The sequence below is a fragment of the Sinohyriopsis cumingii genome, unplaced genomic scaffold, assembly GCF_028554795.1.
Source record: "Sinohyriopsis cumingii isolate HCF-2022 unplaced genomic scaffold, ASM2855479v2 utg000160l, whole genome shotgun sequence".
Taxonomy (NCBI): Eukaryota; Metazoa; Mollusca; class Bivalvia; order Unionida; family Unionidae; genus Sinohyriopsis; species Sinohyriopsis cumingii.
Genome location: NW_028315873.1, coordinates 793,153 through 820,897, shown reverse-complemented (window position 1 = coordinate 820,897; position 27,745 = coordinate 793,153). Strand labels below are relative to the sequence as shown.

Sequence of the window (27,745 nt, the reverse complement as noted above, 5' to 3'; positions counted from 1 at the left end):
CTCATATGATGTTATTTAAAAAAACTTCCTACAACATACTCACAACATATAAAACCTATATGCAAATCTGATGAAAGCTGCTTGTGTTTCTGAAACACATATTCCATACTGGTGGCAAGAATGTCCAAATCTACATTACAAAAATGAAAACATTACCATCCATCTAGGAGTTGCAAATGTATGAAATCCTCTTGTTGGGTAGTTTTACTAACAGGCTTTACAGCAGGGCCTTCCATTAGATTTAAATGTGGCAGGTAAGTTGACAAAGTAGGGTGGGGGGTTGGGGGGACCTACCCCAATGGGGATAATTCATTTTTTTTTAAAAGTAGCATGGTGTAAAGTAAAAGTAGATGGGCTGATAAGGAATCCACTGAATTTACAGACTAAAGGTTCAGACATTTGTTTTTAAGAGAAAAATGAAAGAAGGAAACAATACAACAGATATTTTAATATGACTTTAATGTTTATTTTCTAGATTTAATTAAGATTATGAATCAGAATCAGTCTCCAACTCCACTGTAAGGTTTATCTATTACTTCTTCTGCTCAGGCACCTGCAAATTAAAACAAAATTGTAATGCTTAAATAAAGTCATATCATCTCAGCACTAGTTACATATGCAGAAGTCATGTTAATCAGCATTATAAAAATGTATGAAATTTTCTTCACTGCACTTGTGCTTCCCTTACTATCGTTAAGCCATGATACAAGATAACTTTGCACTTACTTGTCATTTCTGGCAAGTGGATGGTGCAATCAATTTGCACAAAGATGAATTTATTTCATCCAAATATTTCATGTGAATAAAAATTCCAAATGGAGGCACTTGTCCGATCAGAGAAGATATATGCATATTGTAGTTAGCTGGACTCTAGCTCTGATAGTCCTGGGCAATAGGATAAGCTGATTTTGTTATCAGTTTAGAAATGCATCCGCTTTGCAAATACTATGCTTTAAAAGACGAAACTGAATCCAATATTGATGAAATAAGAGTCATTTGGATTACCTTGTTTTTTATCACTCTGCGTTGGTTGGGTGCATATTTGAGGGTCTCTGATATGGTCTCTTCCATTCCATTTGCCTTTGCTTTTGCTTTGCCATTAGTTTTCAAGCAGGCTAATGCAAGAGTAATACAATGTTTTAAAATAAGTTTCACAACAAAGGATGCATTGCATTTTTCTAAATGCCAGCAATAATCAATGGAATATTTTTAAAACATGTACTTTGAAATGTGGTCTCAAGTTACTTTATCAATTCATTTAAAAATCTCTGGCAAGTCACATGAAAAACACAATTTAAATCAAGCCATACTTACTTATCAAAACCTGACATATCACAAGCTCTTGAAATGCTTTTTTTCCTTTACGTCCCTTTGGACTATACTCTGGCCAGTCTTTTTGTTTTAAGCTTTTTCATCATCCTGCAGACACTATCCCCAATTGTAAACCTGCCAAGGGAGCTCAAGTAGCATATCTGAAAATAATAATAATAATAATATTACTATTTTTTGATTTTGATATTATTATTAGTAGTAGTATTTCATGATCGATGTGACAAAATATGCTTGTATATAGTTACTTTTTTGCCATGGTTTTGCAAGCAAATTTAATTTCTCTAACTTGAAAAAAATTTGATAACATTAACTATGCAACACAATGTACTAATAGCAATTATAAACCAAATTAACCACCGTGAATCTATTAACTTCATAAATGACATTCACTCAAGGATTGAATTAAAGTAGCCACATAATATGTAATAGTGTATATGTAGTAAAATACCTGTTACATGTTCATCTCTAAACATGTTTTGGCCTACATCCGTAAGACAAAACAGCCGACCACTACATGTTCACCCCACCCCCAAAAATAATTATACAGGCACTGCAGAACTTGCATAATGCATATTGAGGTTCACAACAGCAAATAAAGGTTATAACAGTTTTTTTAAATAGAAAATAAAGCCCCAATTTACCATTTTCTTGGAGAGTTTGGGATTCTCCTCCAACCTCTGGCAAAGGCCCTCTAGTTCCTCCACTGAATCACATGGCATTGCAAGAATTTCTTCTCTATATTCTGTGTCTGGGCCTTGTGTATGAACTTGGAGGGCCAGCTGCTCCAACAAATTCTCAACATTTGTGTCCAGTTTCATAAGTACACTGAACTGGAAATCTGTAACAGATTTGTGATGAAATTAGTTTTGAAAGATCAAGATCATTATTATAAACTCCTTAAAAAGATCTGTACAGTGAACATGGGTTTAACAATGAAATATATTTATGGAATGAAATACATGTTTTTTGTACAGTTTATATGAAAACTTTTCCCTATAATCCTTTATTTTTTTATTCCCTGGATATGTTGTTTCACTGCTGGTGTCTGTAAAGTCTGCATTCAATGTAGATGGTTTAGGCGTCTGACTTACACAAGACAATGGTATACATCAGAAAGAAAAATAAAAAAAACAATGGAATGATGAACAGTCGATACATCAATGAAAAACAATTCATTGTTTATTTGCACAAATAAGTCTTGAACAGTATGTTTTATGACCTATAATTTAATTAATTAACATCTCACAATGTTCTGAAATAACAGTATCTAAGCTACAAGAGCTTGTGCTTTCATGTCATAATCTTCCATTTTGCAAACAAATTTTGATGTTGAATCAATGTATATGACCTTAGCATTGAACACTAACATTCAAAATGTCTACAAGATGACAAGACTATTATCAACTGAAGTGACAACAAACCAATGAGTTTTACGTGCATTGAACATAAGCATTTTTAAATGCTACAAAATGTCTTTTTAGTGTATGGCCACAAATTACCCAACATTATGTCAAACATAAAACAGTTCTACTACCTTAGATGAGAATTAAATTCATAAATACAGTGTATAATTGACCTACTCGTATTTAGAGAGCTGTAAATGAAATAAGAGATTATATAAAAGTCAACACCTGTAGTATTTGTTTCATTATTCTATAATGTACATTTTTTTCCATCCTTAATACTTACTACTTGCAGGGGAACTGGCAGAGAGAAATCTTTATATTCTCCACTCCAGAGTGGATGGGGATGGTGATGGTGTTGTCCTTCTGGATGCAGCTAAGAGTATAAAGATTATCACTACTCCTTAATTGCAGTAAAAAAGAAACAAAGAAATCTGACTGGATTTTTTGGCATGTAAACAAAATGCATACTGGTTGCAATGACCACTGTATATAAAGCAGTGATACAATATATCACAAAATGCATTCTTTTTTAACAAAACATCTAATCTCATATATACAGCATCATGAGTAAGTAAGTACTCTTAAACACATCTTATTAAACAGACAGAAAAATGATGAAATTTATACATACTTTTGATAAAGAATTTCCAATTGTGGCATGGTATAAAAGCAATTGATAAAAAATAAAAAGAGACCAGATAAACTAAATAGAACATACCAGCAGGATAAGAGGAAATCTTAGAGTCTGCAAAATACTCTCCATTTCAGGAGGTTTTGGATGAGATGGCTGACCAGAAAGGTTTCCACTTGAGATTTTGATCTTTAAATAATCATCCTAGAGTGCACCAAAGTCATGTGAACTTGATCCATTTCCAACATTATTGCTGCTTGAGTGCTTAGATCCAGTATTGCCTTCACTAACTGATGTTATTAATACCTCTCTCTCATCAGCATAATTTCCATCATTTTTCAAAACTCCCATTGTAAAACCTCTGCTGAAGAAACTAACACTACACCATAAGGATTTAAAGAACTACTGCCCGGTTTCTAATCTCCAATTCATATAAAAAATCTTACAAAAGGTTGTTCAATCCCAGCTTGCATCTTGTCTGAATTCAAACAGTCTTTTTAGCAATGTACAATCTGCATATCGCCCTTGCCACAGGACACAAATTGTGTCTGCAAATAGATTACACTCCAGCCCAGTTGATCTATGTTGTGGTGTTGCACAGGGGTCTGTTCTTGGACCTGTTCTCTACACTCTATACACTCAGCTGCTCTCAAGTGTCATAGATCATCATCCAGTGTCTCACCAATTGTACACTGATGACACCCAAATATACAAATCTAGCCACCCAACTGAAGTTGATGCTACCATCCAAGGTGTAGAGATGTGCATTTCTGATGTGAAATCATGTATGACTTGTAACAAGCTGCAGATGAATGATGATAAAACTGAGGCCATTCTGATTACAACACAAAGACTTTCTCATTCACATCCTTTACCTCACACAATAAATATCAGCAACACCAACATTAAATTCAAACAATCAGTACAAAACCTAGGTGTTACTCTGGACAGTACTCTCACATTGCACCAACATGTCATGAACATATGCAAGGCTGCATATCTTGAGCTGAGACGCATCAGCTCCATTCTCAGATATCTTTCAGTTGATGCCACTAAAACACTTGTGTGTTCATTACTACTTTCAAGACTGGACTATGGTAACTCAATTCTGTCTGGTTCATCTTAATATCTACTGCAGAGACTTCAAAAAGTTCAAAACATAGCTGCTTGGATCATACTTAGAGTACCACAATCAGAGCACACCTCCCCGCTGCTCTGTACCCAACACTGGCTATCCATTCGATACAGAATCAAACACAACATTAGTTCTCTGTGCTACGTTTCACTGACAGACTCTAGTCCAACATACCTATCCGACCTCACCTATGTGTACACACAAGCAAGATACTTACACTCCTCTTCCGACAATCATATACTCATTATTCTCACTATGAAAACAAAGTCACATGGACAGCATTCTTTTGCATACCAGGGCCCAGCAACATGGAATGAATTGCCCACTGAACTTAGACACAAAGACGCAGTGATCCCATTCAAGAGTGCTCTCAAAACTACTTATTCTGACTACAAAAACAAACTTAATGACTTAATAATGTTAACTACCTTAAATATTCTCAGCATGTTTTTTATGTTTTCTAATTTCATGGTGTTTGTTTTTGTAATCATATCATTGTGTATGTTTTTATGTTGTCGAATGTTGCAAAGCGCTTAGAGCTTCTAAAGATTAGGCGCTATACAAAGTCCTCATTATTATTATTATTATATTTAGCTTGGATGAATATTTTTTTAATCAGTGGCCATAATTAAAACATGGGATTTTGTTTTATGATCATAAAAGTATGTTGGACACCATCCATGATGTACAATGCTGTCTGACATTTCTATGCACCTAAGGTTTCCATCTCAAATATTAAAGCAAAATGCATACCGAATTTGACAGATTGACGAAAATAAAAAAAGCAATGCTTACCATTTGAAAAGAGGCAATTGTCACTAGAATATTCTATTCAAAATGATATTAGTAGTAAAGTGGGGTACATTAGCGTCAATGGGAATTAGCATTAAAGAGACCCCTGGGTCAGATTAGCGTCAAGGGAAATTTAACATGGAGAAAAATCGTGGGTCAGATTAGCGTCAAAGGAAATTAACATGGAGAAAAATCGTGGGACGGTTTAGCGTCAAAGGAATTTAAACAGGGTGGGACTTTATAGCGTCAAAGGAAATTGAACATGGGATTTTTTTTTTATTTTTTTTTATTTTTTTTTAAAAAGGGGTAGGCAATGGAAAGGCTATCTCTTTTCGAGAAATATGGCTGGCCCTAAAAGGGCCTTTGGGTTTATGTTAATATTAATATTAACATAGATGACATCTGTCACATCTTCTTCTTCTTCTTAAACTCCTTCTAACTGCCGGTCCATACACAAGTACCCTCTTGAGACATCCTTGTCTTTCTATGTAAACTCTCCTCATCCATTGACTAGTATCTGTCCTATCAACAACAGTCCACTTGGACCTGACATACATGAGCATGTCCGTCCTAAACATCATGGAAGACACAAGCGTAGAAGATTGCACATCGGTCCACATCTTGAAGCGACGAGAACAAGTGAATCAATGCACTGAACTGCGCTTATTTATAGGCAGAGGTAGGATTGAAACGGATTGAGTTCATTCACCAATCCGAACACGCGTTACAAAATTCAGTCAGCTCGCATCCAATCCGAAGAGAGCAGTCTGTGACGTCAGTTGGTCTATATAGATTCGCTAGCGCTTGTGTGCAGTCAATCTATGCGACAGTGATTCAACATGACGGAAACTCAGAAAACGATCCACTGGGGTGCACCAGCAGGGGAGACCGCCCAAGGGAACCCGGACTTACTTTCAGAAGAGGTACATTGGGATTTTGTGGATTTTCTTACCTCGCAAGAATTTGTTCTGGAACCTTCGTTACCTTCTTCATTACCGCAAGTGGAGACTTTTAGACAGAGACAGAAAGAAGAATTGGAGAAATTTATGCAACGACAAAAGTAAGCGGAACAAGCTTTTCTCCTACAGCAACAGCAACAGCAACAAGAAGAGGTAAGAAAAAAACAACAGCAACAACAGCAAGAAGAAGTAGCAGCAAAGAAACAAGAGGGTGAAAATCAAACGGCTACGGTACTGTTGGACATTTTAGCGGAGTTAAGAAGTCTGAAACAAATGTATCAGACTTCTTTATCACGACCGAAGAGAATACGACCTTCCCGAGCTAAACACGCCAACCCTGTGACTAAGCCTGTCCTACCACCCTTAGTGATTTCAACCCAATCATCAGAAGTAGGCCTTGGCCGTGGCAAAGGCTTAAGGCAGTTAAAGTTGATTGGTTAAACTCCTACACCATAAAGAAAAAAGGCCCTTTTCAGGGCCACCCACATTTCTCGAAAAGAAATACAATTTCAATTTGCCAATAACTCAAAAATAAACCCCACCCATTTTACCCTTATAGTACGTGTCTGTGTATGAGTGCTTGAGTGTAGCTTCTTATTTTAAAATCAAAACTCAAAGACACTTACCTTATATCATTCATGTATTCTTTTATCCATTTTTTACAATCCAATTCACAATTCACCACAGAACACTTTAAAAAGTTCGTACACTTCTTCTTTCTCATTATTTAGTCTCTCTGTTTTTTTTAATTTCTTCACCGTTTTTTCCTCATTTTCTTCCCTTCTTCTTTTCTTCTCCTGTTTCTTTGCCTCTTTTAAATAGAATTGTCTTCTTTCTTCCTCTGAAGAATCCCTCTCGTCTTTCGAAGAAACCCTCTCTTCTTCCGAAGAATCCCTCTCTTCTTCTGAAGAATCCTTCTTTTCTTCTGACTCCTCTTGTTTCTTTTTTGGGCAATCTGGAGACCAATGTCCTTTTTCTTGACAATAATAACAGGTATCTTGACTTTTGTCTTTTTTAGCCCCTGTTTTTTTCTTTTTTGACGGTCTGGACACTCTGAAGACCAATGCCCTTTCTTCTGACAGTTATAGCAAGTATCTTGACTTTTATCTCGAAAGGAAGGAGAGTAGTCCGTCGGCTGGTCTGAAGAGAATTTTCTAATGACCCCTCGCAAAGCTCTGACGAAACGTTCCATCTGGGTAGTCTCTTTCATCGTTGTGCTCGGCTTGAGAGTGAAATGAATAGTGAAAGGACAAGACACACACCCTTTTTATATACGCTGGTTTGCCAAGACTATAAATTAGTCTATGGTGTTTAAACTTGAGTCATTTGACGTTTTGCACTCAAGATGAAACGATCCCATTCATTCGAGAAGAAAGAAGAAGAAGAAGAAAGTAAGAGGCAGAAACGTGATCTATCGCCTCGTACCAGGGCTGAAATCTTGGCACAAATTCATGCCAGTGATTTTGAAGAGGACATGAGTGAACCAGAATCCGAACCCTCTAAACCAAGTTCACCACCCTTAGTCAACCCTGAAAAGTACTATTCCATTCGAGAGACGGAAAAGCGCTCCTCTAGAAAATTTAGAACCACGGCTTACACCTACACGGTGAAGTTTAAAGATTTCAAGGCCGACGTACCCTTGGAGAAAGCAGAAGGGTTTATCACCGAGATGTGGGATTCTTTGCTCACCGCACTCAAGCGACAATGTCAAGCCAAAGAAGACGATCGCTTGACACTATCCATAGATCACGACGGTTTGAAATCCCCTGTTTGGATCGAGTTTAGCAGACCCGCAGAACTGACCCCTTCCAAAGTCATGGACAAGATACAACAGGTGCAACAATCTAATGACCAGTTTGACATCACCGATGGTAAAGCCACACTGAAAATGGCCCACGTCTCTCCTCCTCAAGGAACTGGATGCAAAAAGATGTTATTGGTGGACGACCTTCGCAACACAAAGAGTCTCGTCCGAATTAACAACCCTCAAGACCAGCTGTGTTTAGCCCGTGCCATCGTGGTGGGACGAACCTATGCCAACAAGAACGGCACAGTAGAATGGAAAAGAACCTGGAAAACTATTCAACAATCTGACCGAGCCAAACAACGAAATGAAGCAGAACTCCTGTTGCAACAAGCCCGACTGTCCAAAGACACACCCTGTGGCATTCCTGAGATGCAAAAAATTGCAAGATGCCCTAGCTCCACGCTATACCTTGAAAGTGCACCCTCAAGAAATGCGTGGAACTCTGTTGTTTCGAGGCCAAGATTTTAAGGACGGAAAATACATTCATGTCTATCATCACGATGACCATTTCGATACCATTACCAGTATCACTGGATTCCTGGGATACAGTTATTATTGTGAGAAATGTGACTATGGTTATAACAATCGAGAGCAACACAAGCATTGTGGAATGAAATGCCCAGGATGTTTGGCCTCTCCACCCTGTCTGAGCGAAGGACCAGTGCCTTGTTCGACTTGTTTGCGCACGTTTGTCAGTCCTACCTGTTACCAACAACATTTGAAAACACAAGGTTCACAGAAGAAATGTGCTTGTCAACTCCTGAGATTGTGCCCTACCTGTGGACAAGGCATACTTACCAATAATGCCAAGGCACACGTATGTCGAGGAAAGAAAAAATGTCACATTTGTCACCACATCGTGGACTTGGAACACCAATGCTACGTGCAAAAATACCAACCCCCACCAGAGAAAGAGGACGGTCACAAGAAGAAAGGCAATTTCATCTTTTTCGATTTCGAATGCATGCAAGAGACCGGCATTCACATTCCTAATTTCTGCGTGGCTCATCGAGTGTGCGAGAAGTGCATTCAAGAACCTATCTTCAGTCATTGCCCTCACTGCAGCAAGATTCCTGGAGGACGTGAAAAAATCTTTCGGGGACCAAACACGTTAGCCGATTTTGCTCGATGGGTCTTAGACCCCATCGACAAGACGTGGAACCAAGAGGACATCGAACGTTACGGAGATTGTCATCGTCATGCCACGGTGATGGCTCACAATTTCTCCGGATACGATGGACAGTTTCTTCTCAGATACTATACGGAACAAGGGACCGAACGTCCTAAAGTGACTTTGAACGGAGCCAAAATCATTTTCATGCAAGTGGGACAAGTACAGTTTAAAGATTCGATGAGTTACTTGGCCATGCCTTTGAGTCGAATGCCTAAAACGTTTGGAATGACAGAAATGGCTAAAGGGTACTTTCCACACTTTTTCAATACGGAAGCCAATCAACATGCCGTTCTACCCCATTTGTCTGAGGCTCACTATTACGACCCCGACAACATGCGTACCGAACAACGAGAAGCTTTCTACGCTTGGTACCAGGCTCATGCCTCTGACCCCTTCGACTTTCAGGAAGAAATGTTAAAGTATTGTCGTTCCGACGTGGACATTTTACGGCGATGCTGTGGAAAATTTCAAGAACTGTTCATGGAACACGGAGGGGTTGATCATTTAGAAGAGGCTTGCACCATTGCCAAAGCGTGTTCCTTAGTCTACCGACAACGATTCATGCTTGAAAACACTGTGGCTGTCATCAGTCCTCAAACGACCAACTATGTCAAACGTCAATACTCGGTCAAAGCCCCATGCTGGTTGCATTACTTGTGCGACAAGGAAGACAAATGGATTCAGCATGCCCGCAATGGACAGGGCGAAAAGATCATCGGAATGCATTCGGTCGATGGCTGGGACTTAGAAAACCCCAAGATCGTGTACGAGTTTAACGGTTGCTTATTTCACGGATGTCCTGTCTGTTACCCTGACCGCGGCACTAAAAATCAGTTCTTACAACGAACCATGGAAGACTTGTACCAGGCCATTTGTCAGCGACGCCTAAAGTTAGAACAGGAAGGATACCAAGTGGTGGAAATGTGGGAACACAAATACAATCACCATTTGAACACCGATCCCGAGTTTAAACGCCTCGTGGAAAGTTACCAGTTCATGGACCCCCTGAACCCAAGTGATAGTTTGTACGGAGGAAGGACCAATGCCACCTGTTTGCTGTACCAAGCTGACGAAGAGAAAGGAGAAGAAATCAAATACTTGGACGTGTGTTCACTGTATCCCTACGTGTGCAAATATTGTTGCTTTCCTGCAGGGCACCCACAATTGTTCACCGAACACATCGACCTAAAAAACATTCGACAATACGAAGGCTTGATCAAGTGCAAAGTTTTGCCTCCAACGAACCTATACCATCCCGTCTTACCTCGCCATTGCCAAGGCAAACTTATGTTTCCTTTGTGCCGTACTTGTGCTGAAACGTGCAACCAAGACCAGCCTTGTCAGCACACCCAGGAAGAACGGGCCTTGACGGGGACATGGGTCAGCGTAGAATTGTTCAAAGCTCTGAACATGGGATACCAACTGTTAGAAGTGTACGAAATTTGTCACTTTCCCAAGACACAATAATTCCACAAGGGTGACCCCACGCAGAAAGGCATTTTCGCAGACTACGTGGATGCCTTTTTGAAACTGAGCAAGAAGCCAGTGGCTATCTGTCCTGGTGTCACACTCCCGAAGACCAAAAGACATTCAGAGAGAAATTCTGGGCACAAGAAGGCATTACTTTAGATCACATTGAGAAAAACGAAGGTAGGCGATCGTTTGCCAAAGTGATGTTAAATTGCTTGTGGGGTAAAATGGCACAATGACCGTGTTTACCCAAGACGGAGTATTTGACCGAACCTTCCCGCTACTTTCAGCTGATTCACGACAAAGCCAAATTCATGAAACACGTGGACGTCGTTCGTGAGGATTTGATCTTGGTGAATTACGAAGAAGATCTGAACTTTGTAGAAGATGACCCCTTTGGAAATGTCATCATTGCAGCTTACATGACAGCTCATGCTCGCTTAAAATTGTACGAAGCTTTAGAACTGTTAGGGGAACGTGTCTTGTACTTTGACATGGACAGTTGCATTTATATCGATCACCCGAGTCAACAGCACCCTGACATCAAAGGAGACCGTTTAGGAGCCTGGACAGACGAGCACCCCGATGACAAGATTCTAAGTTTCGTCAGTGGTGGTCCCAAAAATTATGGCTACAAATACTGGGACAAACAAGGAGAAGTGCACACGAAGTGTAAAGTGAAAAGACTTACTCTGAAATATCGTACCAGTCGAGTGGTCAACTTTGGCGTATTGAAAGAAGCCTTGCAGTCTAGAGAAAGTGACCACCTATCAACCCAACAAGATTGTACGTTTACCCACACACCACATTGTCAGTCGACCCTTAGAAAAAGTCTATCAAATCGTGTAGCAGAAGCGAGTGCGGCTTCCCACCCACTTTACTTTGCCGTATGGACATGTCGGTATAAAACATTGGTTGTAAGAGGATAGCCACCCACCAGAAGGATGACTTCGCCACAGCAAGAATCGAGTGAGAAATCCAGTGAGAACTCCAAGTTCAAACCCTACCATTTTCCAGTCTTCTTACCTGACTATTGTGATTGTGCCCGTCGATTGGACACGTTTCAAAAATGGCCTACGGATAGGGAAGGATTACCTTCTTCGTATGTTTTAGCTAGAACAGGATTTGTCTACTTCGGACCTGAGTCAGGATTGGGATACGAAGTACAGTGTTTCACTTGCGGACTGAAGTTACGAATGGATCTATGTATCTACAAAGATTCAGCTATTCTGGAACATACTCGATGGTCTCCGCACTGCCCTTACCTTTCAATGGCCTTTCCACCCATTAAACTACGGTACAATTATGACGGTACCTTAGAGACGGTACCTTCCAAAACTAGACGTAAACACATTGCATCATATTTCATTGTTGTTTCTTTTCCACATAATAGCTTATTTTTTATAAAATGTTAAACTTTACTAATCTTTTTTCAAGATCACTTTAGTTTGCAAAAATATATCTTGTCATTTATTGGCATTCTACATTGAATTTTGTAAACTAGCTATAAACCTGACCTAATTACTCAACTTAACTGCTGACAGAAACAGTCTACAGTAAATGTATTTCATTTCTATAGCTCGATGGATAAACATTACATCTTTTAAAGCTGTGCACAGAATAGGCCGACATATCACGAGTCAGGAAAACATGGGGGTGGTATCCCCTGTGTCCAAAATTAATATCAGTAGTAAAGTGGGGTACATTAGCGTCAATGGGAATTAGCATTACAGAGACCCCTGGGTCAGATTAGCGTCAAGGGAAATTTAACATGGAGAAAAATCGTGGGTCAGATTAGCGTCAAGGGAAATTAACATGGAGAAAAATCGTGGGATGGTTTAGCGTCAAAGGAATTTAAACAGGGTGGGACTTTATAGCGTCAAGGGAAATTGAACATGGGATTTTTTTTTTTTTTTTTTTTTAAATTTTTTTAAAAAAGGGGTAGGCAATGGAAAGGCTATCTCTTTTCGAGAAATATGGCTGGCCCTGAAAAGGGCCTTTGGGTTTTCTTCTTCTTCTTCTGCTTCTAGTTTCTTCTTTTTCTCCACCAAGTTCTTATTTTATCTCCAACACTCTTTCTCTTCTTTTCTTTCTTTTTTTTCTCCTGCTTTTCTTTCTTCTTCTCTTCCTCCTCTTCTTTCTTCCTCTTTTCATTTTCTTCTTCTTTTTCAATTTTTTCATTCCATGCTCTCATCCTTATCCTTTCCTCTTCATCCTCCTTCTCCTCCTTTATTTCTTTCAACAGATCACTGATGATTACCTTCATTTTTCGTAAATTGTTTATCTCCATTTTCACTCGATGGGGACTATAAGAATAGTGATCCTCGTTTAGGTTAACCAACATTTGCTCTATCATTCCTAAATTGTCGAGGACGTTTTGCAATTTTTCCATTTTGTCCATTTGGTTAGAAGCCATCTTCTTTTTTTATTCTTTGCAGAATGGTTTGAACGACGAATACTGTGGGTTCTTATACGAAAAGCGCGGACGTGAAGGAAAACATCCCCCTACTTTTTCATTTCATATAATAAAACCCTAACTATACTCTCCACATATGCTAAGAAACAATAAACAAAATCCATAATCTACTATCCACACAATCGTACGTGAGCGCTTACAAAACCCAAACTATACTCTTCACATACGCTAACAAACAATAAACAAAATCCATAATCTACTATCCACACAATCGTACGTGAGCGCTTACAAAACCCAAACTATACTCTTCACCTACGCTAAGAAACAATAAAGAAACCCATAATATTCACACAAACATACCTTAGCTCTTACAAGCACCAACACACAAACACATACCCTCACACTATCTTAAAAGAGAGTTAGTGTTTATATTCACACTACTCTACCTACACATTGGCAAATTGATGGTTATTTCTTTTCTAGAGTATTGGGTAGCCCTTAAAAGGGCTGTTTTTTGAACTCCAGATGTACCTATCTAATGGTGGCACCTTCCAGGCCTGGCGCCACACACACATCTTTGACTCCAGTCTCTTTTTACTTTTTGTCTTGAGAGTGCAGAGGCGGGATGATTCGCTTCAGCACCCCAATCCTCTGTCTCGGGAATATTGTATGACATCCTCTCTCCTATTTTCTTTTCCTCTTCTTCCCTCTCTCTTCTCTCCTCCTCTTCCTTCTTTATTCTTGCTTCTTCTACGATAGCCTCCGCTGATAGTTCGTTTACTATACGCCTGGCATATTCCAGGTGCATCTGGAGTTCTAGCAGCTTCACAATCCTTGTATTCATTGTCTTGCTGTTAACAGGTCGACGATGGGCCCAACTGACGATTAGCTTTTAATTTATACTGAAAGCGCGGACGTGAAGGAAAACATCCCCTAAAAACATAAAATTCATCTTACCTAGATCATGACCAAAAAACAACAATGCGCGGACCTAAAAGAAACACTCACTCACTTTTTTGTGCTACCCATCACTATTGTAAAATTTTTTATAAATCACTTCAATAGACTATTTACATACGCAAAGCAATCCAATCTAACCTCAAATCTACACCTCAAACACCAAAAAAGACATGATTTTAATCTACTATCCACACCAACCTACTTGATCACTTACAAACACACAAACACACAATCCTATACACAAACACATACCCTCACATTTTTTTGAAAAAGAGTTAGTGTTTATATTCACACCACTCTACCTACACACATTGGCAAATCGATCGTTATTTCTTTTCTAGAGTATTGGGTAGCCCTGAAAAGGGCTGTTTTTTTGTTTGCTATGGCAATCGTTTTTTTAGTTTCTAAGAATGCGATGTCCTCTGAGGATAGACTTTCTGGCGATAGGTCTGCTTCTTCGAAAAGAGAAGAAGAACTCTTTGGTGTCGATACGACAATCGACAAAGCCTCTTTCAGCTTCAGGTTGCTGCTGCTGTTGTTGTTGCTGCTGTCTCTGAAGTCTGTACTTCTCTGTCCATTCTTCTTTTTCCCTGTTCATTTCTTCTCTGAAGAGCTCTTCTATCAGGTCTTCAGTGATTTTTAACATTCTCACATTCTCTATTTCTTCTGGCTTCGGTATCAGACTGTGTCTGACCCTATGCAAATTCACGTAGGCTTCGTTGAGCTTAGCTAGTTTGGAGCACATCTTCGTAGGAGGATGAGTCGACAATGGATGGTTAGACTGGAAACAACCCCGGTTCTTAAAGTCAAAGCGCGGACGTGAAGGAAAACATCCCCCACACGGTTTTTGAGTCGCAACGTTTAGTGAGTATCATGAGAGGGATAGTAAGAAATGAAAGAGCATCAATCCAACATTCTTATAGCTAAACAAAAGACAAAGGCATTTTTTTCAAAACACAACATTTTTTATTCAAAAATCACTTAACACTAAACAACAACTCTAACATTTTTAACAATAATCCAACAATATAACATCAAACAATTTTTTCAAAACACAACATTTTTTATTCAAAAATCACTTAACACTAAACAACAACTCTAACATTTGTAACAATAATCCAACAATATAACATCAAACAATTTTTTCAAAACACAACATTTTTTATTCAAAAATCACTTAACACTAAACAACAACAACTCTAACATTTTTTAACAATAATCCAACACTAAAAGTTTCTCCACTAGGTAAAGAGGGATAACAGTCTTCCATGTTTTCTAGTAATCTAGGATGACTTCTCTCAAACTGTTGATTTCTATGGTATTATCGAATTCTGCATACAGGATGACGTTCACCGTTTCATCAGGGTCTCGGTCTTTAAACTGAATTTCCACACGAATCTGGCCGGATTTTATAGGGTGGCAATGTCCCTCGTCGCTGCCTTGGTCTGGAGTGAAATCGAAAGCCCACAAAGCATAGCCTCCTGCATAATCCTCGTACGTAATACCGTGACTGGTATTGGTTCCTAACTGTCCGGTGGCTTCGTACAGGGACAAGTACGATCTCAAGTAATTCTTCTTGGTAAAGTCAGGTTCGAAAGGTCGGGTACACAAGGTCTTGCCATCTCGACTGACTTCGATTTTGGACACGCCAAAGTGTTGAAAGTAGAAAGGATTTTTTTCGGCAGCTCCGTTGAAGGCTGTATTCTCGACGATACCAACGATCAAACGTTTGGGTAACTGTCCTTGGAACAGATGATCTTCGATCATGGATCGCTGTCCCTTGGGAATGGTGAAGGTTTTCACTTCCACGCGTCATATGGGATACTTGGCAGTCGTTCTGCTCAACGTCTGACTGATGTCGTTTCCCACTTTAGGTAACACTTCCACACGGCGTACGTAGAGTCTGGCTTCTAGGATTTTGGTTTTGTAACCGTCACTATCAGCCATCAAATGGAAAGCGGCACTGCTACGATTCAGTCTCAGGCGGACATCCACCCCGTTCAGCAAATACTTTTCTTGCAACCACATGTCCAAATGCAAACGATCCATCAGTTCTAAACTTGTGTCGGCTCCCGTGATTCTCTTTCTTCGTTCTACAAATCCATCATTGTTGTCTTTCTTTCCATCAGTTTCCAATATTTCAAACTTGGTAGGTTCGTCAGCTTCCCATACCACACAGGCATTGAGATGAGTGTTCTTGGCATCTATTCCGTACGTCAAGAGATTTTCCAGGTAGGCACGATAAGGGTAAGTATCCATGCTGCTGCTGACCAGTTTGTTATTCAAGTACAAGTCCACTCCACTGAACAAGGAGTGCATGAAATTGTTGACGGGAGCTACTGCTTCATCGTCTATAGCACCTCCAGTCTTATCTAGAATTTTGACTTTCAGGTACAAGTAACTGCTATTCAGATCGATGTAATCTTCGGGCTGTCCTTTGATTTCAAACTCGATGGGAGCGGAATCGGTCAGTGAGGAGACGGGGTGAAATTCCACCCACTGGGATTCTTGCATCGTCATCATCGTGGGGGGCATGGCAAACAGATCCAGTTCCGTCTTGGAACAAGCGCAAGATTCTCGGTGCATCATTTTTTTGTCTCTTTTCTCAATAATCGAAAACGTCTAAGTCTCGAACGGTTCTTCTTTTCTTGGCCTTTCTCGTTTGAAGTCTGATGAAAGGGTGTTTTCTTCGTCGTCTCTTTCTGCCTTGTCCTTGCTGAATGCCTGACTCGGTAGCGTGCAGGGCATTTATAGGTGTTTCTCGTTGGCCTAAAATGTCTTTGCCCGTTTGCAGCAAGACATTTTTGCCTGCCCTCATGAAGGCTTCTTTAGGGTTTTGTTTGTCGATGATGACATTTTGGATGACGATACTTTAGCATTTCTTCCTGAAAGTCGAAAGGGTCGGAGGCGTGAACCTGGTACCAAGCGTAGAAAGTTTCTCGTTCGGTACGCATGTTGTCAGGGTTGTAATAGTAAAATAAGAACCTACACTCACGCACACTCATACACAAATAGGTACTATTGGGTAAAATGTTTTTTTTTAGTTATTGGCAATTGAAAGTCTATCTCTTTTCGAGAGACGTGGATGGCCCTGAAAAGGGCCTTTTTTGGTGTAAGGGGTGAGTTTAAACAATCAACTTTAACTGTCTTAAGCCTTTGCCATGGCCAAGGCCTACTTCTGGACTGCGTACTGTTGATGATGATTTCGCTGAAATCACTAAGGGTGGTGCAGTAGGCGTAGTCACGGGATTGGAGTGTTTAGCTTGGGAAGGTCGTATTCTCTTCGGCCGTAATAAAGAAGTCTGATACATTTGTTTCAGACTTCTTAACTCCGCTAAAATGTCTAACAGTACCGTGACCGTTTGATTTTGACACCCTTGTTTCTTTGCTGCTGCTTCTTCTTGTTGTTGTTTTTTTCTTACCTCTTCTTCTTGCTGCTGTTGCTGTAGGAGAAAAGCTTGTTCCGCTTCCTTTTGCTGTTGTATAAATTTCTCCAATTCTTCTTTCTGTCTCTGTCTAAAATTTTCCATGTGCGGTAATGAAGGAGAAGGTGACGAAGGTTCAGGAACAAATTCTTGCAAGGTAAAAAAATCCACAAAATCCCAATTCACCTCTTCTGAAAGTAAGTCTGGGTTCCCTTGGGTAGTCTCCACCATCAGTGCACCCCAACTGATCGTTTTCTGAGTTTCTGTCATGTTGAATAACTGTCGCTTAGATTGACTGCGCACAGGCGCTAGCGAATCTATACAGACTATGTGACGTCACAGACTGTTCTCTTCGGATTGGACGTGGGCTGACTGAATTTTGTAACGCGTGTTTGGATTGGTCAACAAACTCAATCCGTTTCAATCCGTCCTCCCCTATAAATAAGTACAGTTCACTGCATTCCTTCACCTGTTACTCAGCACCCTAACATGTGGACCGACGTACAATCTTCAATGCTTGTGTCTTCGATGATGTTCCGGACGGACATATCAATGTATGTCCGATCCAACTGGACAGTTATCCACAGAACAGACACCAGCCTGTGGATGCGAAGAATCTTATGTGGAGCATCAAGGATGCCTCAAAAGAGTCTTAATCTATGGTCCTGCAGTCAGGCGCAGCCTAAGGTCAAGAAGAAGATGTCACAGATGCCCTTTATGTTAAGGGTATATTAACATAAAACCAAAGGCCCTTTTCAGGGCCATTCCTATCTCTCGAAAAGATCTTGACTTGCCTACCCCTTTTTTTATTTTTTTGTTTAAAAAAATAATAAAAAAATAGAGACCCCTCCCTGTTTCAATTTTTGCCTGTTCCATTTTCATAGACCCATCAGGTCGGGACCTTATTAAAATAGGGTCCCGACCCTGTTCCATTCCCCTAGTCCCAAGACAGTCCCACGATTTATTCCCCATGTTCAATTTCCCTTGTCCCTAGAGTGAATAGTTTTTTTTCTTTCTCCCATGTTAAATTCCCCTTGTCCCTAGAATGGATATTTTTTTTTCTCCCATGTTAAATTACATAGTCCCCAGAGTGGATATACCCTTTTTAACATGGAAGTTCCCTAGTCCCTAGACCGTCCCTATTCACTACTACCATTGTCATTACCAGCCTGAAACCCAATTTAATGCCATTTGTATAAATTCATTTCAAATAAATATTACGATATAGTTGAAGTGTAAAGTCAAGCAAGTATTCTGTTTGCAGATTTTACATTTTAGATATTATAGTAAAGTCATATTTTCTCTTGTTTAGTAAACTTTATTGCAACTGGTTCCAAAATAGTAAATCTTATTTAATGTTCATTCACCAGAATAGGTATTAATACAATCCCGAATTAACTGTATGGTACTAAAATATACCCTGATCTTGTGTGAGATTGTAATATACAGAACTACACCTCAAGACAACAATAATATATTGAATTTATATTGTATCAAGACTGTCATGGTTATGAACTCCAACTTTATTCAGGTTTTTTCATAATAAATGATCATCTTGTGCTATGGTTGAAAAGAAATCAAAGTTCAGTTTAACTCCATTCTCTCCACATTTGTCAGTTGTTAAGAGGCATACTTATCCTCAGTGTTATAGTAAAATGTAATCTTATTTGGATCAATCTTGGTGGTGTAATATATGAATGGAGAAAGAATATTATCATCCAGATTAAAATATGTTTTATTCAGACTCTACTAAAATTTTTAGTTGGATATGGGTTACGGAGCCTGATGTGTACGAACAAAGCAATGTGTACCATGACCTTTTTAATTTAACAGTTTAAACTCCTGCAGAAGAAAGAGATTTTTTAGATCCATTAAACTGTATTAACAAAAACATTTCTTCAGTATGATTTTCATTTACTTAGTATTGACAAAACTCATATTTTAAAGTTGTTGTTTTTTTGTGTTTGGTTTGGCCTTTTATGGTAAACCAACACAAGTAAGTTATTTAGTGCCAAGGCACTTTAAGTATAGTGCCTTGCCCAAGGACACACCATGGTAGCTAACCCAGGTTGGTCTGATGGTAGAATTTGAACCTACCTTATTTCACAGGTCCAGAAAGCTAACCACTGAGCCACTACAGCTCCCCATCTTATAGTGAAATGCTGGTATACTTTATGATCAAGAAGGATGGGTTGGGGTATGCATGTTGCATCTGAAAAAAGTGATGGAATTGTTGTTTACATAATATTTTAGTCATACAATATGAATCATTTTCTATAGATTTAAGATGTATCAGATCAAGTTAAGAAAAATCATATTCTGTTTCCTGGGAATGTACTAAAATTCAGTGTTATTGTTTGATTTTTTGGTAGTAAGCTTACTTGGTATTTTTTTCTTTTTAACTTGAATACCTAATTTGTTAACATCCTATTCTAAATCTTCATAGTTCTGTCTATTAAGTGACAACTGTTGATACATGTAGGGAAGTTTTTGTTTATATCTTTTGATTTTTGTGATTCTGGAAGTTGCAGTATTTGTTGTTGTATTATTAACCATTTCAGTAATTTAATGAATGCAGAGTATACTGCTCTATAAATGAAATTTAAGGGAAAATAATGTAGAAGTATGTTTCACTGCAAATATAAATTGTTTAAAATAATATATCATTTATCATATGACTATTCAATTGTGGTAACTAGTATTCCATCCAATATCTATATATTAAAATATGTCTTTTCATACAGCTGGTGATCATTTAGATACAAGTCCAATTGAACATAATCAAATTATCAATGCAGGTGTTTTTATTAGTAGTAGTATTGCAAGTATAAGTGTTAGTATTAAGATTTCATATACAGGTATGATAAGTGTATCATAATGTTTAAATGATGCTCCTTGTTACAACATAAAATATGTTCATTGAAACAAATGGTTCAATGGTAAATTGGCAGCAAAGGTCTTCACTGAATTATGTTGCATAAACTATTTTACAATAAAACATATATGATGCATCTCAATTATGATGAATGTGAGGAGGAGGATTAATAATAATGCAATTTAAGTTATCTTCATAACATAAGTTCTAGCAGATGTGTAATTTTTATGTGGTTCATCATCAGTTTGAAACTGGTCTATGATTTCTGGATCTGGACATATCTGGTCCCCTGCTGTTGTGCTGCTATGGTCTTTACAGTTCATTAGGATATCAGTTACACTTGGTTTACATTTAGAACCCCATGGGATGGAATGCCCAGTTTGAAACTGAGAGAATGGTTAATTATCCATAATATAACTCCTGCAGTTATTATTAGGTTTGATATCAAGGTCTTTCTTTAAAAGCTTTTCAACTCAGGTTCTGTTCTACCATACAGATAAATAAAGTCAAATTCAAGGCTTTCAGATTTGTCCAGTTTGTTTCATGTGTTGCGGCAGACAGACTGTATATTGCCACTGTACCATATAAATATCAGTGCTTAGTCTGCTCTCAGTTGCTGTGGTTTGATTAGTTACAAGTGTCATCACATGTGACTAATTATTGACCAATGTAATGAAACTTGTATACTTAGAAGGCTGTATTTAAAAACTCTAAAGATCTTAAATGTGTGCTAGAGGGTAGGGTTAGCAGTTATACTCCCAATTATGTTTGTGATGAGCAAAAGCAGCTGCACAAATTTGAGCTTTTAGTTTGGTTCTGGTAGGGTCAAAGGATGCAGGTACATTTTACATTCATTTTTTACTAGAAATAGCTATTTTCAATATTTTTCTGTGACAAGGCAACTAAAAGAATCAGTATGTGCCTTATGCATGAATAAAGTTCACTAGTACTATAACAAATTAGCATACTTTTCATCACCCCTCTACCATCAAGATTTGTTTATATTTACCTCTGTAGCAGACACAAATAAAAGTCGGCAGCTCATTTGCAGACTAAGTTACGCATATGATCTCCAATGCTCATCTAACTGTGACAGGCAGTCACCAACAAGCCAACCTATTTCCATGCCTAACTCAAAGTAAATCTGAACCACATTATAGATTTAGCTTATGTGTAAATTTATAAATGCTAGGCTTGTGATAATTAGGTTCATGCCTTCTACCTTAAAAATTAGAGGGATGTCAAAATACGAAACTATCCAGTGAGACCTATGATGTTAATTTTAATCCCTATGGGATTTGTGACATAAAAAACCCAAATGCTTTATGTATTAAAAGGTAACTAATGGGGGCAGGATCTGCAGTGAATCAATGGTTAGTATGCTAGACTCCTGATAAAAATGTTTGTGTTAAAATCCTGTTATCAAGTCAACCAGGTTACCTACTGCAATGTACCCTTGCCTTACTCCAATTCCCTCAGTACTCAGTAAACAACTAGTGTTGCTGTACATAACAAAACCAGTCCATATTGATTTTACATATTTTACTAAATCCTGACAAAAATAATTCTCTAAATAAAGAATGATTAATATGTGATGGTCTCGCATGTAATCAAACTCTTCCAAGCTTTTAATGATATGAACCGATTTATCAATGTTTATCAAATTTGCACGAAAAACTATTTCTTATTTGTCATCAAATATGTTCAATGTTTTGATCATATAAGCATTTCTGCTACATTAGATCAAAATAATCTTTTTGTCAGAAATAGAGCCCTTATAGTATTTGCAAGGTCAACCAATCAGATGCAGAATTTGAGTTTAATATGAATGAATATTTTTTTTACAAAATTGCTCTTTTGCTATATCTTGATGAGATAAATCTATTCACCAAGTCTGATAAAATTAATGAGAAATAGTTTTAAGAGCAGTAGCAAGAATGGCTAGTGAGATGTAGAACCACCACATTATATGCATAGATTTTGCTTATAGCCTCAGACATACAAGCAAATAATTAAACAAGTCAGATCTAAATTGGATCATAAACACTGTTGTGCAAATCATAAGAAACTCTGCCAATCAGATGCAAGGTCACTTCACTACCATACCTTTATCACACTCATAATAAGCATCATTGTGAAACTTGACTATATAAGCCCAATGGCCAAGCATGATCAAACTTGAATCAGCAGTAGTGGTTATAACCTCATGTATTTGTATGCATCTTCACTTCTTCAATCTAGATCTCATTTATATAAGCATGTATTCTAAGTTTAGTAAAAACTGCACTACATGTATAAATATTGCATGCGGTGGTAACATACTCAGATGAAAGATCACCTTATTATTATTAATGGTTAACACTCATCAAACTTCAAGGACAACTTAATGATTTTAGCCTATATTGTGGAAGTATGGCTTTTAGGCTGGTTAAAAAACTCAACTAATCTTATACATGATCACATGTATATACTTGGATTTTGCTCATTATTAGATTTATCCAAGATGTTGATTTAAGCCCAAAACCAAGTTTTATATAAACAAATTGATCAGAACTATGGACTCCAAAAGTAGCTAATTTCTTACTGTTGAAAGACAGTAGGGGATGTGAAATAAATAACACACTCTGGACCATTACATAAACCCACTTAGCCTTTTGACCAGTTGAGATAAAATATCAACAATAATGTTAAATAAGATTGATAAATTATGTTTTCTCACATTACCTCTAGCCCTTTTCAACATGGATGGTATTTTTCTTCCACATATGTCAGCTCTTAATTAGTGGCCCTTTCCCATCATGAATGTTGTAGGTGAAACTCTCAGAATTAGGCTTTTTAATTTATATCTGTAGAAGAAAAAAAAACTATTGGTCTGCATATATCAATGTCACCATTTCTGTATTAGATTAAAATACCATATGTGTGTGTGTGTGTGTGTGTGTGTGTGTGTGTGTGTTAATTTTAGAATTTAAGCAAACTTGTCTCCATGTGTTTATTTTAAAACTGATGATGATAACACATAACAGGTTCAATGGATAACATGTTATTTCTTACTTCTTACAACTGCTCATTATATCTGAATTTACATTCAATGTTTGTTTTAATTAACATATTTGGGATAATGGGCAAATTATTTATTTTGTTGTTTATCATTATATCATTTACCAGTCTTTTATCATTCAAATATGTAAAATATAGTACCATTATACTGATTTCATATTCTATATGATATCCCAGCAATACATATTAAGCAGATAAGTGCAAATAAAAATGTTCAGAATGTAAAATTTACTCCAAGCTCAAAGAAGATCAGCAAAAGATAATATCCAACAAATTACCAAACAAAAAGCGAAGTTAACGCAGTTACCTTTATTATGATGTCTCCAACACCAACGGTACTGTACAGCTACGTCTTCTGAGTTTTACCGTCATCTTGTCTTTCAAACCAGAATTAATTTCTTGAGCTCTTACAAAATGAAGAAACTTTTAAATACTGTAATTTAAGCAGCTTCTTTACATGCCATCAGATAAATTATGGCACAGTGTTATGTCTGTCAGCAAAACGCAACTTCACATTTGGACGGCGCGCTGTGTGGGCATCGCCGACACAGCAACTGACATGAATTCTCTATTAGCAGACAATGATTCGGAATAAATCCTTCGCAAATCTAACATTCTCGATTTTTCATAGTTCCACTTTTTATAGTTGCATCTGTTTGATTGTACAATTGCTAATGATGTTCAATGAATCAACTTCAATTCATCTGCTGTCTGAAATCCCGGTTCAGTTGGTATTTTCTTCCGCGCATGATGCCGTGTAAATAAAAGATACGGTCGACATTCAAAGTGGTTTAGGTTAATTTATTATTTTTCTTTATTAAGGTCATTTGCAGAAAGTGTTTCGCTAGGGTGAGAAAAAAAAATATAACAAAAAGAAAACTTTCTTTTCCAACGCTAATACTGTATATATTTCAATTTGTGATTGATGCTATAAATAAAAAAAAAAAAATAATAAAGCATTTTAGCCCGTGGCTTCGGCACGGCACTCGTTTTTGTGGGTTTTTTAAAATGTTGTTAGTGTTGTTTTGGGGTTGTTTTTTGTGTGTGTACCACACTAAAAAACATACCAGGTATTAGGCCTAACGTAGGAAAAGAAATTATCCTCTATTTATTACTATTCTTAGTGTCAAATGACGCAAAAGTGATCAAATTGCTATTAAGATTTTGTTTTGTATAACACTTACCGCTCGTTTTCCTCGAGATAAAGCAGCCACTTCAAAATGATTATAAAATCTGTGACAGATGAAAAACGTGGTTTAAATAATTCGTAATCGCCTGCCTTAAAATACTGTAGGAATTTGCTAATGTATTTCATGGCCCTCGTTTGAATAGATACCAACGATCATGTATATCGACCAAAATTTGTATATTCCTGCCCACAATCATGTATTTTGTATTAAACCGTATATTACACGAGTGCTCTGTGGCAAACTCGGGGGGGGGGGGTCTATATTATACCCAAAGGCGTAGCTATGATATTTTGCGCCCGGGGACGAACTATAAAATTGGCGCCCAAGCCCCCTCCCCGTTTAATCACATTTGTGAATATTACCCTTGTTTACTTATTATAATGTAACGTTGTAAGCCTCATTTTGGCGCCCCTGTACCTTGGCGCCGGGGGACATATGTACTCCCATCCCCCCCCGCTACGCCTCTGATTATACCTGCTGTATCAGTTGAGAAATATATTGAACAGATCAGGCCCCAATACTCTCGCTCTGAAAAACATTAAAATAATTATATGCAGAATATTGGTAGGTCTCCCTCTTGCCGAAAATGTCAGCACCATATATATTTTGCAAGTAATGTAATGGGTATAATAACACACACACACACACACACACACACACACACACACACTTTTTTGGGAGTGGGGTGGGGGCACCGGACAGATGCCCCCATTTCCAAAAAAAAATAAAAAGTATTTTATATTTGTGTATTTCCCACTCAGATGTGTTCTACGTTTTATTAAAACAAAATTTTATATAAAAAATTTAGTTTTTAGAATTTTTGATGGGGTATTTATGTTTCCATAGTGTTATCTAAAGGGTTGTTCGTCCGAGTCTGGTTTCCCTCACCTTGCTCGAAGTTCCTTCCCTTGAAATGTTTTGTAACCTTTGCTATATGTCGCCTAGGTCTCAGTGTTTGCTATATGTAATGGTGTTATATTGTGTGTATGCTATATTTTCTTTATGTTTGAGACAGCAAGTATAGATCAAATATCTTTCCCAGTTGTATTTCTTCCTTTATGATGTTATATTGCATCTTTTAATTTGTTTTATGGTTTTCTAATTTTGACGATGGAATGGTGTACTATTTAGATTTTGTTTAAAAAAAATAATTTCCTATTTTATTATTCGAGTGATAATATGTGTCGTTCCTCATAATAGTCTTTAAAGATGTTGATAGGTAGGTTACGCTCGATCCAAGGTTCACGCTTCTTTATTCTCTATGTGTTTTTCCTGGGTCGCGTTAGGCCTCCTTTATTTAGTTTATCTGATTATGCTTTATTGAAAGATCCAAACGTATTTATGAGACCACATTATTCTATAGTGGTCAACCATGCAGTGCGGGAGAAGTTAGTAGGGTTTTAAACTAAGTGTTATACAGTATGTATTTGTGTCTTTATTTTGTCTGTTTATGTTCTACATTGGGTGTTTTCAAAGACTCATGATGGGCCTGTGCACTTCACTGAGCCCTGTGACTTAGCCCCATGATGTCATCGCCATTTACTTCCCCCTTATATTTTCCCTGTATCCCTTCCTATATATGTCTTTAGAATTTTCTTTCAGAGAAAGAAGAAAAAAAATTAAATTACAAAATTCTTTTATTTTTTTCTTTCTTCCTTTCTTCCCTTTTCTCTTTAAAAAAAAAAAAAAGTTATATGGGTTTCTTTGAAATATTTGAAATAGAATTTGAAATTTTCTTTGAAATATGGCTGTTGTGGGGTGCGAGGAGGGGGTATGGGTATGGCATCAGCTCGCAATTGCGCTACGCGACCCTTCGGTCTGTAATACCTATTCCTCCCTCCCCCTCTCTCCCCCAATTCCAACATCAATTGCGTTATATCAACCTGACGGTAAGTATCTATTCGTTGTAAGACGTATTGAGTTCTTGTTGTGGTTAATATTCTTATTTTTACCACGTATCTTATTTAAAAATCTTTATCACCTGTCCACAGGATATCATCGTAGTTACTATATAGTCTATACATTTTAGAACGATTTTGTTTTCGTAGTCTAAATCTATGAATAAAATGTTATTTTTGTTATACTTATATTTTTTGCAAATTTTCATTATTAACTTTATCCTATTATGTTTAGTTTTATCACATTGGACAATCGTATGTAGTTTGGTGAAGTTCGCTGTTTTACATAAAGGGCATTTCGGCATTATCCTCAGCATACGATGTTTGATTGTTTCTTCGCCTGCTAGCCAGGTGTTGTGCAGGTATTTAAAAATTATACTTTGTGTTTTGACAGATCTTATTTTCCCCAATTTTTCCAATTTTTTGTCCAATTTACCCCCTCAGTTGTCCTGTTCTACTCTACATTTTATATTTTTGGTTACCTCCTCCCTAATCCAAGCGTGACTTTTACTTATTAAATTTTGCATAAATCTGTTTTGTCTCTATATTTTAAAATTAGTTCTCATGTGTTTGCGTGGCACTTCGATTTTTTTATATTAATTTGTTATTTTTGTATATCTCTGGTCGGTTTCTCAAGGTGAAGCCGAACCAGTAGATGTACGGTGCTTCTCACGCTGTAGCCGGGTCTGAGTGCATTTTTTTTTTTTAATCTATTGATTATGTTAGTTAATTATAGTAGTAGAGGGCTCGGCAACCCCAAACCCCCTCTACTTTTGGCCCTATATAATGTCTCTTTTTTTACATGATGCATTTTATGATTCCATATATAATCTATTATTTCGTTGTCTGTTTTGATTAAATTGTATTATCCACATCTATGGATTTAATTATGTAGTTAATATTTGAGTATAAATAAGTCTTGGCCACTTTGGCCCGCTCCATGATAGGTAATGGCGCCATGGCCAGATTTTCACATTTTCTCTTATTTTATTGATATGTTCATAATTTTCTACAGCTTCTTTTTTTTATTACCAAAGTAAACCCCTAGAGCCTTTACAGTGTCTCTCAGTAAGTGTGTGTGTGTGTGTGTGGGGGGGGGGGATAATCCAGGGCGGTTGCCCCTCCAGTTAACTATTTTTAAGATTTCGTGCTTGTTGTGGTTCATTTTGGAACCCGACGCTTATAGCATTTCCCCTCTCTTATAAAGATGTTGCA

At 37.7% G+C, this 27,745-nt stretch overlaps 2 long non-coding RNA genes across 3 annotated transcripts in view; one reads left to right on the top strand and one right to left on the bottom strand.

Moving 5' to 3' along the window:
• The window catches only part of LOC149774620 (uncharacterized), a 198,667-nt gene that overhangs the window by 7,342 nt on the left and 163,580 nt on the right, over positions 1-27,745 (top strand). The window lies entirely within an intron of this gene.
• Positions 441-24,152, bottom strand: LOC149774621 (uncharacterized). 2 transcript variants are annotated; one of them, XR_016416728.1, is made up of 7 exons: positions 23,750-24,152; positions 23,107-23,228; positions 19,605-19,719; positions 3,022-3,138; positions 1,974-2,170; positions 1,006-1,472; positions 441-553 (listed from the first exon to the last, which is right to left on the bottom strand). It is a non-coding gene; the product is annotated as an uncharacterized LOC149774621 (long non-coding RNA). The 2 variants fall into 2 exon arrangements; XR_016416727.1 differs by lacking the exons at positions 19,605-19,719; positions 23,107-23,228; positions 23,750-24,152 and adding an exon at positions 3,457-3,562 and having other exon boundaries at positions 3,022-3,111.